Raw genomic sequence first — 12,660 nt, forward strand, 5'->3', positions numbered from 1 at the left:
AGGTGGATCTCTCTCACACGTACCAACACAGACTATCCCCCAATTTAACTGATCCCCAAAGGTTTTTGATTAAATAGCGGAATAGAAAATATGATCCCAAAAAAGTGTATGTATATCACACGTACACAACCACACTAGGCCCCAATTACTATTGTTTGTACCCCTAAAAGGCTAGGAGTAGGGGGAGTATGGAACAGGCAGCACCCTCAAACCTTCAGAAGTATGAGATGAACCCCAACAACTTGGAAAGGTGGATCTCTCTCACACGTACCAACACAGACTATCCCCCAATTTAACTGATCCCCAAAGGTTTTTGATTAAATAGCGGAATAGAAAATATGATCCCAAAAAAGTGTATGTATATCACACGTACACAACCACACTAGGCCCCAATTACTATTGTTTGTACCCCTAAAAGGCTAGGAGTAGGGGGAGTATGGAACAGGCAGCACCCTCAAACCTTCAGAAGTATGAGATGAACCCCAACAACTTGGAAAGGTGGATCTCTCTCACACGTACCAACACAGACTATCCCCCAATTTAACTGATCCCCAAAGGTTTTTGATTAAATAGCGGAATAGAAAATATGATCCCAAAAAAGTGTATGTATATCACACGTACACAACCACACTAGGCCCCAATTACTATTGTTTGTACCCCTAAAAGGCTAGATGAGGAGTAGGGGGAGTATGGAACAGGCAGCACCCTCAAACCTTCAGTATGAGATTGTGTTCACTGTACCCCACAAAGATTGAGTTCACTGCACCCCACAATGATTGTGTTCACTGCACCCCACAAAGATTGTGTTCACTGCACCTCACAAAGATTGTGTTCACTGTACCCCCCAAAGATTGTGTTCACTGCACCCCACAAAGATTCTGTTCACTGTACCCCACAAAGATTGTGTTCACTGCACCCCAAAAAGATTGTGTTCACTGCACCCCAAAAAGGATGTTGTTCACTGCACCCCAAAAAGGATGTTGTTCACTCCACCCCAAAAAGATTGTGTTCACTGCACCCCACAAAGATTGTGTTCACTGCACCCCAAAAAGATTGTGTTCACTGCACCCCAAAAATGATTTTGTTCACTGCACCCCAAAAAGGATTTTGTTCACTGCACCCCAAAAAGGATGTTGTTCACTCCACCCCAAAAAGATTGTGTTCACTGCACCCCAAAAAGATTGTGTTCACTGCACCCCACAAAGGATTTTGTTCACTGCACCCCAAAAAGATTGTGTTCACTGCACCCCAAAAAGGATGTTGTTCACTGCACCCCAAAAAGGATTTTGTTCACTGCACCCCAAAAAGATTGTGTTCACTGCACCCCACAAAGGATTTTGTTCACTGCACCCCACAAAGATTGTGTTCACTGCACACCAAAAAGGATTGTGTTCACTGCACCCCAAAAAGATTTTGTTCACTGCACCCCAAAAAGATTGTGTTCACTGCAGCCCAAAAAGATTGTGTTCACTGCAGCCCAAAAAGATTGTGTTCACTGCAGCCCAAAAAGATTGTGTTCACTGCAGCCCAAAAAGATTGTGTTCACTGCAGCCCAAAAAGATTGTGTTCACTGCAGCTCACACACAGAAAAATGGATGTGGATCACTGACACCTGCCTATCTCCAATCCCACACCACACAGCAATATCGATTGTAGTTTGTAGAACACAGTTTCCCTAAAATTCAGCAGACTCTGTCCCTAACAGGATTGAGAAGAGATCGTAGATCAGGATTGAGTGCAGACCCCACCCCCCACACAGCAATATCGATTGTAGTTTGTAGAAGACACTGACCCTATATAATTCAGCAGACTCTATCCCTAAAATGCCTACAACTCGCCCTGCCTAAACACTCCGACCTGTCCCTCAATTCTATCCGGACACAAATGGTTTTTTCCTGCCTATCTTTCCCTAATCAGCAGCCAGCACGTTGATGTGTGCTCTGTCCCTGAATCTAAGCAGCATAATGACGCCGCTGCGGCTGCCTCGAACTTATAAAGACTTGGTCACATGCTTCAGACGGCCAATCACAGCTACTGAGACATTTGCAGGCATGGCTGGGATGGCTTAAGGCACACCAGTTAAACGATTGTTGATTGGCTGTTGAAAGCCCGCCATGAAAAGAGCGCCAAAGCATGCAAAACCCGGAAATAAAACGACCGAACACGGATTTTTACCCGAACATACAGTAAAGTGTCCGTGTCCGTGTTCGGGTACAAAAAATCCAATTATTCGGTACGAACACGAATAATACAGTCCGTGTTCGCTCAACACTATCAGTGATAAATGATTCTCCTTGTTCTATATAGTTATTTATTTATTCATTATTTTTATCCCTTTAAACATTGATGAAATTTTGTATGTACGCCGATCGGTATCCTATCTGACGAGTAGATAAAGGCAGGCCAGTCTCCTTAGAAACAAGTGCTGGCATACGACTGTCATGGCGCAGGGCGGCACGGTCTCCACGCCAGTAGTGGGGCAGGACGACGGCTGCAATAGGAGTATATAGGACCGCTAATGACGCTAGGCTCCACCCCGCTGATGAAGTCGATGACGCAACGCATACGGGGGAGGAGCCTGCACGTCATTACGCCGATCCCGGAGGTACCAGGAAGCATCTGAAGGCTGTTATGAGCTGGCACTGCTTACGTGCCTTGTAATGTAAGTGCGATTCCAACTATGTCTGAATAAATAGCCCCTTATTAAGACAGAGAGCACTAGATCTCCTTTCTTTATGTTTTTCACCGATTCCATACATATCCTGAGAGATTGGTTGGAGGTGGAGGCAGAAGGGCTCACCAGGCGACCGTGAATTTTTACCTTTATGCTGGTTTAGACTCATTTGAGTCTTTATTTGAGGTGAGCTGCTAATCTCACTATTTGTCACTGGAGCACTTGGAGTGAAGCACGTAGCACTTTATGCACAGATGAAGATTTGTTTATTCGTTTATTCAATTTTTCACTGAAATTGCACTGTGTATTGGGACTTTTATCACGTTAATATTGAGTCACTTTATTTACACTGTGTTATTGGGACATTCAACATCACGTTTTGTTTGATTCATATTAATTATGATCTTTATACTTATTATTTTTTGTCACAATATTATGTTTTATTAAGCGATTTTTTTCGCTTAGCGCAGCAATATTATCTATTCATTACTGTGGGTGTTTTGTGTTTGGCACTGATTGCTTGCAGCTTTGTGTTCATCAATGTATTATTTATATAGGGATTGTGCTGATTATTTTCATTTTCTATCTACAGTAATTTGCACAATTGTTTACGGGGATTTGCATTTTCATAACTGACATTATGATTTATTTAATACTAGACATTAAGCCCGTTAAATTAACGGGCGCTAGAACATATGTGGTCAAACATTTGTAAAAACAGACTTGTTCCAGTACAAAAAAAAGTGGACAACTATGCAGTTGATTTCTAGCTTTTGCTGATCATTGTCGCATTTTGCACTGCACTGTTAGGTAAGCCTGAAAACTTTGCATGATAAGCTTGTGTTAAATAATGCTCATTCCCCACATAACCAGCATGCTTTATAACATAAGCTCTATTAACACATCTGCTACTGGAGGTGGACATTTGTAAAAACATACTAGTTCCAGTTAAGCGAGAGCCTCTGTCAGCTCTGCGTCCCTGTTGCCCTACCAACATCGGGGACATGCGCAGAGCTGACTGAGCGGCTCTCGCTTATCTCGTTCTTTTTTTCTAACAACGCGAGAGCCGCATGACGTAGCCAGCTCTGCGCATAGCGTCCCTGTTGCCCTAGCAACATCAGTCAGTTCAGTATAGACCATACATTGATCTCTATATATATATATATTGGGCACTTGCTTAGATATTAGGCCATTCAGTATCTATCCGTCAGTTTAGTAGAGACCATACATTGATCTCTCTATATATATATCGGGCACTTGCGTAGCTATTAGGCAATTCAGTATCTATCGGTCAGTTCGGTATAGACCATACATTGATCTCTCTCTCTCTCTCTCTCTCTCTCTCTCTCTCTCTCTATATATATATATATATATATATATATATATAGGGCACTTGTGTAGATAATAGGCCATTCAGTATGTATCGGTCAGTTCAGTATAGACCATACATTGATATCTCTATATATATATAGGGCAATTGAGTATCAATCGGTCAGTTCAGTATAGACCATACATTGATATCTATATATATAGGGCAATTGAGTATATATTAGGCCATTATTTATCTATCGTTCAGTTCAGTATAGACCATACATTGATATCTATACATAAATAGGGCAATTGAGTAGCTATCGGTCAGTTCAGTATAGACCATACATTGATATATATATATATATATATATATATATATATATATATATATATATATATATACTGTATATAGGGCAATTGAGTATCTATCGGTCAGTTCAGTATAGACCATACATTGACAGCTATATATATAGGCCACTTGAGTATATATTAGGCCATTCAGTATCTTTGTTGTTTCAGTATAGACCATATATTGATATCTACATATATATAGGCCACTTGAGTACATATCAGGCCATTTAGTATCTATCGGTCAGTTCAGTACATATCAGCAGTGCAGTAAATATCAGCAGTGCTGTATATATATATAATATATATTGATCAACCAGTAATAAAACCCCCCATAATCCACATCATGTCTGAAAGGCCGACAAGGAGAGGCAGATGCTCACAGGCCACAAAAAAGTGGGCAAGCAGCTTCTGTGTCCACAGTGAAAAGTGGTGGTCACAGACATGGTGCATCCTCTGCAGGCGGGGGCACGCCCATCCTTTTTTTCCAGTGCTGGCCGTGTTATTCAGCCACAACATGCAGAAGAGTTGGTGGAGTGGATAAATAAGCCATCCTTATTCTCCTTGTGCTCTGACACCCAGGCTCACCTGAACTATTCGATCATAGTGTCAGTGACATACTGCTGGAGGATGTGCAGCAATTTAAATGCTGTGATGTTTGTTCCCAGGTTGATGAAGGGAATAATGTGAGCCTAGAGAGAGGGGGTGACAATGACGGAAAATAAACTAGCAGTTTACCACAAGATAAAAACAAGCATACATTACCTTGCTCCTCATCTGTGATCTCTAACCCTACTTTACCTCATGTCTTCTCAAAAACCTGCATTGAGAGGGATGATGGTATAGCAATGAGTGCCACAGATACTTGCACCCAATCTGCTAGCAGTACACCACCGCTTGATTTTACCAGCAGGCAAATTTCACTACCCCAGTTGCTGAACCATAGAAAAAATTACTGTCCCAGCCATCCACATGCTCAGCATCTTAATGCTAGCTTGACCAAATTGCTAGCACCACAATTGCTGCCTTTTCATCTGGTAGACTCTGCCTCCTTTTGCAAATTTGTGGAATGTGCTGTACCACAGTGGCAGGTTCCAAAAAGACATTTATTTTCGCATAAGACCATTTGGAAGGTAGTGTTTTGGCCTCGTTGGACAGAGCAGTCAGCAGGAAGGTTCACATTACTGCTGACTCTTGGTTCAGCAGGCATGGACAGGGACATTACATTTCCTTCACGGCGCACTGGGTAACTTTGCTGGCAGCTGGGAAGGATGTAGGACAGGGTTCAGTGTTGCAGCTTGTTTTGCCACCACGTCTCCAAAAAACTGGTGCTGGTTCTGCCACATCTGGCTACTCCACCTCCTCCTCCTCTTCTTCTTCCTCTTCTGCTGATTTGTCCTCTGAAGCAGTAGTGCTCCCTAAGCATTCAAGGGTCTATGCAAGCAGTCAGGCTAAAAGATGCCATGCAGTGCTTCAGTTCGTCTGTCTAGGGGATAGGAGTCACACCGGGGATGACATTCTGTCAGCTCTGCAGGGGCAGGCTCAGAGATGGTTTACATCATGACAGCTTGAGCCAGGAATGGTTGTATGCGACAATGGCACCAACCTTCTCTTCGCCCTCCGACAAGGACACTTGACACATGTTCCATGCTTGGCACATGTCCTGAATTTGGTGGTGCAGCGTTTCTTGAACAGATACCCAGGCTTACAAGATCTCCTGAGGCAGGCCAGAAAAGTCTGTGGCCATTTCCGGCATTCATACAATGCCAGTGCTCGGCTATCTGACATTCAACGGGAATTCAACCTGCCCACCAACCGCCTCATTTGTGACATGCCCACCAGATGAAACTCAACATTGGCAATGCTGCAGCGGCTACACATGCAGCAGAGGGCCAATGAGTACCTGTGTGTGAGTATGGTACAAGGACAGGTTCAGGGGAGCTTGGCTTTTTTCGCCATGCCATTGGCTTTTGATAAAGGATGCATGCACCGTCCTGTAACCATTTGAGGAGGCCACAAGGTCGGTGAGCCGGGACGATGCATGCATCAGTGACACTATCCCTTTAGTCTACCTGCTGGAGCACACGCTTTGTGGAATCATGGACAGGGCACTTGAGGCAGAACAGCGGGAGGAAGAAGAGGACTTCCTTTCCTCACAAGGCCCCCTTTATGCAGATATCATGAAGACGGGGGACACAAAACACACAGATGGAAGAGGAAGAGGAGGATGAGGATTGTGGCAGCATGGATGTACAGGATAGCATGCAGCAGTCTTCAAGGGATGGTTGTCATTTCCCAGAAACCCCAGGAGTTGTACGTGGTTGGGGAGAGGTTGCTCCTGACAATGTCGTCCTTAGTGACCCAGAGAACTCAGAAGCTCATGCCTCCTCAAACGTACGTTGCATGGGCTCACTGATTCTGAAAAGCCTGCGATCAAGCTATCAAGGAGAAGGATAATTACTGGTTGGCAACCCGTCTTGATCTATGTTACAACAGTAAAGTTGCAGAGCTCATCCTGCCTTCGCAGAGGATGACATCTTGAGGAATACTTGAAGAAAAATTTGTGTAACACCTTTCCAGACACTGGGAGGTTAACATTCTCTAGACGTGTTTCTGAGGCATCGTTCAGCCAAAGGAGGAGCGGTGGAGAAGGCGGCCAGCTGACCGATGCCTTTAAACAGTTCTTTAGTCCTCAGCAGCACCCAGGGCTGTTAGGTTTAAGCAACCATCGGCAGCCTCTCCATCATATGGTGCATGATTATCTAGGGGCAAGAGCAGACTTGGAGACCTTTCCAACTGAGCATCCACTGGGTTACTGGGTCTTAAGGATGGACCACTGGCCAGAACTTGCTCAATATGCAATGGAGCTACTGGCCTGTCCTGCTTCCAGTGTACTTTCTGAATGGATATTCAGGGCTGCTGGAGGTTTTGCCACAAACCAAACAGTGCATCTGTCCACAGACTCTGTTGACCAGCTGACTTTTATCAAAATGAATCAGTTCTGGATCAACAGCAGCTATCAAGCCCTGATGCTGATGTAACTGATTGAATTTGCTAGGGGTCTGCCATCCCTTGAAGACTGCATATGTTGCCTATCCTATTCCTCAATCTTGATTTTGCTAACTTCCAACAATGTTTTTGGTTTCGGTCACCACCAACACCCAAGGCCTAATTTTTCTGCACTTGTATGACAGGTGCATACAACTTAAATTTCTTATGTAATTTTTACAGCAGGCCCTGTCCCTGTGCCCTGTGCCCAGCAAGAGTAATTGTGAGGGGTTACAGTGTTCAGGCACCACCAACACCAAAGGCCCAATTTTTTGCACCTGTATGACAAGTACATGTGATTTCAAATTTGTATGGAATTGTTACCAGCAGATCCCATTCCTGCACCCAGCAAGAGTAACTGTGGGGGGTTACGGTGTTCAGGCACCACCAACACCAAAGGCCCAATTTTTATGCACCTCTATGACAAGTACATGCGATTTCAAATGTGTATGGAATTCTTACCAGCAGGTCCCGTTCCTGCGCCCAACAAGAGTAACTGCGAGGGTTTGCGGTGTTCAGGCACCACCAACAACCAAGGCCCAATTTTTCTGCACCTGTAAAAACAAGTACATGTGATTTCAAATTCGTATGGAATTTTTACCAGCAGATCCCGTTCCTGCACCCAGCAAGAGTAACTGTGGGGGGTTACGGTGTTCAGGCACCATCAACACCAAAGGCCCAATTTTTCTGCACCTCTATGACAAGTACATGCGATTTCAAATGTGTATGGAATTCTTACCAGCAGGTCCCGTTCCTGCGCCCAACAAGAGTAACTGCGAGGGTTTGCGGTGTTCAGGCACCACCAACAACCAAGGCCCAATTTTTCTGCACCTGTATAACAAGTACATGCGATTTCAAATTCGTATGGAATTTTTACCAGCAGATCCCGTTCCTGCACCCAGCAAGAGTAACTGTGGGGGGTTACGGTGTTCAGGCACCATCAACACCAAAAGCCCAATTTTTATGCACCTCTATGACAAGTACATGCGATTTCAAATGTGTATGGAATTCTTACCAGCAGATCCCGTTCCTGCGCCCAACAAGAGTAACTGCGAGGGGTTGAGGCGTTCAGGCACCACCAACACCAAAGGCAAAATTTCAGTTTCAGTTCTTGCCGATACTACCCTTCCAGATCCCCATCACTTCAGCGGGTTTGCATAGCCGACACCCAACCTTGGCCAAGTCACATGACAGCACAGCGCCCCCACTTGATCACTGATAAGAACAGATAATACACTTGATCTTTGCCAATTTCAAATCCGTATGGAATTTTTACCAGCAGGGCTCGTTCCTGCACCCAGCAAGAGTAACTGTGAGAGGTTGTGGTGTTGAGGGACCACCAACAACCAAGGCCAAATTTTTCTGCACCTGTATGACAAGCACATGCGATTTCAAATTTGTATGGAATTTTTACCAGCAGGGCCTGTTCCTGCGCCCGGCAAGAGTAACTGCGAGGGGTTGCGGAGTTCAGGTACCACCAACACCCAAGGCACAATTTTTCTGCACCTGTATGACAAGTACATGCGATTTCAAATTTGTATGGAATTTTTACCAGCAGGGCCTGTTCCTGCGCCCAGCAAGAGTACCTGTGAGGGGTTCAGGCACCACCAACACCAAAGGCCCAATTTTTCTGCACCTGTATAATAAGTACATTTGATTTGAAATTTTGTATGTATATTTGTATATGACATTTTTTTCTTTAGAAATGTCAGTATTGCTGCAGCAGGCTACATACATTGTACAGATGCGCTACTTTACAGGCACATTAAGGGGACCCCCCAGGCACAAGGAATTTTTAATTTTTATAGTTTCACTTTAAGCATCATTAAAATCAGTAAATCACTGCTCTTTTAAAAACAATCGTTCTTAAAACTTTTTGCATTGCTACATGTTCCCCAGGTCAGTACCCAGACCCCCATACACTTTAGTTGGGCAATAACTTGCATTTAAGCCTTTAAAATGAGGACTTTTGATTTTTGACGTTCGAGTCCCATACACTTCAATGGAGTTTGTTTGAACCATCGAACAAACGTTTCCCCCGTTTGCGGTGTTCTGGTGCGAACCGAACAGGGGGGTGTTCGGCTCATCACTAATCCTATGCAATCTCCTTGGTTTCAGAAAGCAGCTGTCACTTCCCGATTAGTCACAGCCAACCCCCCCCCCCCCCACACACACACACACTGCAAATGTGCAGATGAACTTTCCTGAAGCTTCCTGGGATATGTGACATGAATACCATGAGGCTATGAGTGGGGCAGGTGGGCTGTGGGCTGTAGGGTATGTCAACTTCAACCAAGAATAAGTGGAAACAAAAAAAGAGAAAAAAAATTATTTTGAGTCAAGGTGCCCCTTAAAGTTATACTAAAGTCTTGTTTTTAGTATCTAAGTAAAGTATATCTAAGTATTTAGTAAATAACAAACATGTTATACTTACCTCCTCTGTGCTTTGGTTTTGCACAGAGCAGCCCCGATCCTCCTCTCAGGTCCCTTTTCGGCTCTCCTGGCCCCTCCCTCATGTTGAGCACCCCCCACAGCAAGCAGCTTGCTATGGGGGCACCCGAGCCACTGCTCTGTGTGTCCATTCAGACACAGAGCCATGGTCCGGCTTCACCCCTCCTTCTCCTCATTGGTTCACTGACTTTAATTGACAGCAGCGGGAGCCAATGGCACTGCACTTCCATCTCAGCCAATAAATACGGAGAGTCCGGGGCAGCCAAGACACTCCTGCAACATCACTGGATCGAAATGGGCTCAGGTAAGTGTTAGGGGGCTGCTGCACACAGAAGATTTTTTATCTTGAGGCATAGAATGCGACATTGTGGCGGACAAATCTGACACTACCCGTGACACTTTTTGGGGACCAGTAACACTAATACAGTGACCAGTGCTAAAAAAATGCACTGTTACTGTATAAATGACACTGGCAGGGAAGGGGTTAACATCGATTAAGTGGTTAAGTGTGCTCCTAGGGAGTGATTTCTATTTGTGGGGGGAGTGGGTGCACTAGAGGAAAAGAGAGATCTGTGTTTCAGCTCAGCTGAAACACAAGATCTCTTTTCCTCCCTGACTGAACAGCGGTCTGCCTTGATTTACATAGGCAGACCACCATTCTGTCATTCCTCCTAACGAGCGGCGGGTCCCGGCAGCCATCGTGACCGCCGAACCCGCTGATTGGCTCCCACTGTGTCCAGTCACAGCAGGAGCAGCACTCCAGCGGCGCGCGCGCTCCCCCATCTCCAGCACAAAATCATGTACATGTACGTGATTTTGCACAGCAGGGCCGCGCTGCCACAATATATATGCGGTGAGCTGCCTGGAACTGGTTAAAGGATAACTCAACTTTTGTGGGGAAAAAATTAGCAAATAAAGAAAAAAGAATATACCGTATACAATTGCGACACAAGTCATATTGTATTTGAAAGTGATTAAAAATAATCTTTCCTTTTCTATCTGCAACCGCTGTAATTTTCTGAAAAAGCAATGCAATACGGCTACCTGGAGTTGTTCTGTACACAGAATGTGTACTGACCACATCCCAGAAACATCATTTCCTGCTTGTGTGATTGGCTCACTTATTTTCCCAGAAGTCTGCGCTAAAATACAAGCCAGATTTCAGGCATCCCCTGCAACAAAAATGTTATTTTTGGTGAGATATTCCCAATAGGAACACATCCAAAGGGATGCAGGCCCAGCAGAGTTCCTCATTAGTGCTCTGAAGGTGCACAGCTGATTGATAGTTATGAAACCACTCCCATCAGACTCACTCGGCACAGAGGAACAAACAGTGATTTCTTCAGAATAACAAAAGGTAGGAATCTGCAACAAAGGTTGTTATAATCCTTGCAATGTACATAGGTCACCCAGAGGGGAATGTTTTTTTCTCAACAAAAGTTGAGTCACTCTTTAATGCTATGTTATGCTTTATTTATGTATGGATGGTAATAGGGTGTACAATCCTATGCACCAGTACAGGAAGCAGAGGGAACACAAAAAGCAAAATAAAACAGTGAGGAAGAAAAATGCTGACTATGACTCTAAGAATACCATCCATACAGTCAAGAACCGAGGTGGAAACATGATGCTTTGGGGCTGTTTCTCTGCTAAAGGTACAGGCCGACTTTGCCACATTGAGGGGCCAATGGTTGGGACCATGTATTGTAAAATCTTGGATGAGAACCTTTTTCCCTCAGCCAGAACACGTAAGATGGGTCATGGATGGGTCTTCAGGCATGACAATGACCCAAAACATACCACCAAGGCAACAAAGTAGTGGCTCGAAAAGAAGAACATTAAGGTCATGGAGTGGCCTAGTCAGTCTCCAGACCTTAATCCCATAGAACATTTATGGAGGGAGCTGAAACTTTGAGTTGCCAAGAAACCTTTAAGGATTTAGAGAAGATCTGTAAAGAAGAGTGGAACAAAATCCCTCCTGAGATGTGTGCAATCCTGGTCACCAACTACAAGAAACATCTTACCTCTGTGCTTGCCAACAAGGGTTAATCCACCAAGTACTAAGTCATGTTTTGCTTGGGGATCAAATACTTATTTTACTCACTGAACTGCAACTTAATTTATAGCATTTGTTTTATGCTTTTTTCTGGATTTTTGGTTGATATTCTGTCTCTATCATTTAAAATACACCTATGATAACAATTATAGACCCTTAATTTCTTTGTAAGTAGTCACATTTACAAAATCTGCAGGGGATCAAATAATTATTTTCCCCACTGTAGCTGTTTTTTGCTGTGTCAAAACATTAAAAAAATGCCTGAGAAACACTTTAAATAGCATCCAGTAAACAAATATGAATACAGACCAGGCCTTCTAGTGACAGTCTAAAGCAAAAATGTATTAAGGGTCTGAATAGACTGACAAAATAAAAAAGAGAGATATTCTGTATAGTGAAGTGAGAAGAGGTTACCTGTATGTAGAAGTGAAGGTGTGTCCTGCAGGTATGAGTGTACAGCTGCTATACAGGCAGGAGCAAAGTGCAAACATATTATAGGCCTCAATTAGGTAGCAGAGTCCAGAGGTTCGGCCTATCTGTAAATAATCACCAGTGACTTGTCTTCTTCTAAAACAGTTAAAAAAAAATGACACTGTAGATTAGTTTATGTCAAAGGTCTGTCAGCCACCAAAAGTAAGATCTGAAGCTGTATGTGGTCTCTTCTTGGCTGTCTTGATGACTATACCTCTCAACTTTCTGATATGGGAAAGAGGGACACATTACATCATAAAGTATGTAGGCAAAGCACACATAGCTGCAACGTCCCTGTTCC

General features: G+C 44.0%; 1 protein-coding gene across 1 annotated transcript in view; it reads right to left on the reverse strand.

The window, feature by feature from the left end:
- The window catches only part of CSAD (cysteine sulfinic acid decarboxylase), a 105,213-nt gene extending 92,871 nt beyond the window's left edge, over nucleotides 1–12,342 (reverse strand). The window contains exon 1 of the mRNA XM_082247131.1: nucleotides 12,303–12,342. The gene's annotated coding sequence lies outside the window, so the exon portion shown is untranslated. The remainder of the gene's footprint in view (nucleotides 1–12,302) is intronic.
- Between the last annotated feature and the right edge of the window lie 318 nt (nucleotides 12,343–12,660).

The sequence above is a fragment of the Pelophylax lessonae genome (genome assembly GCF_965119305.1).
Source record: "Pelophylax lessonae genome assembly, chromosome: 2".
Taxonomy (NCBI): Eukaryota; Metazoa; Chordata; class Amphibia; order Anura; family Ranidae; genus Pelophylax; species Pelophylax lessonae.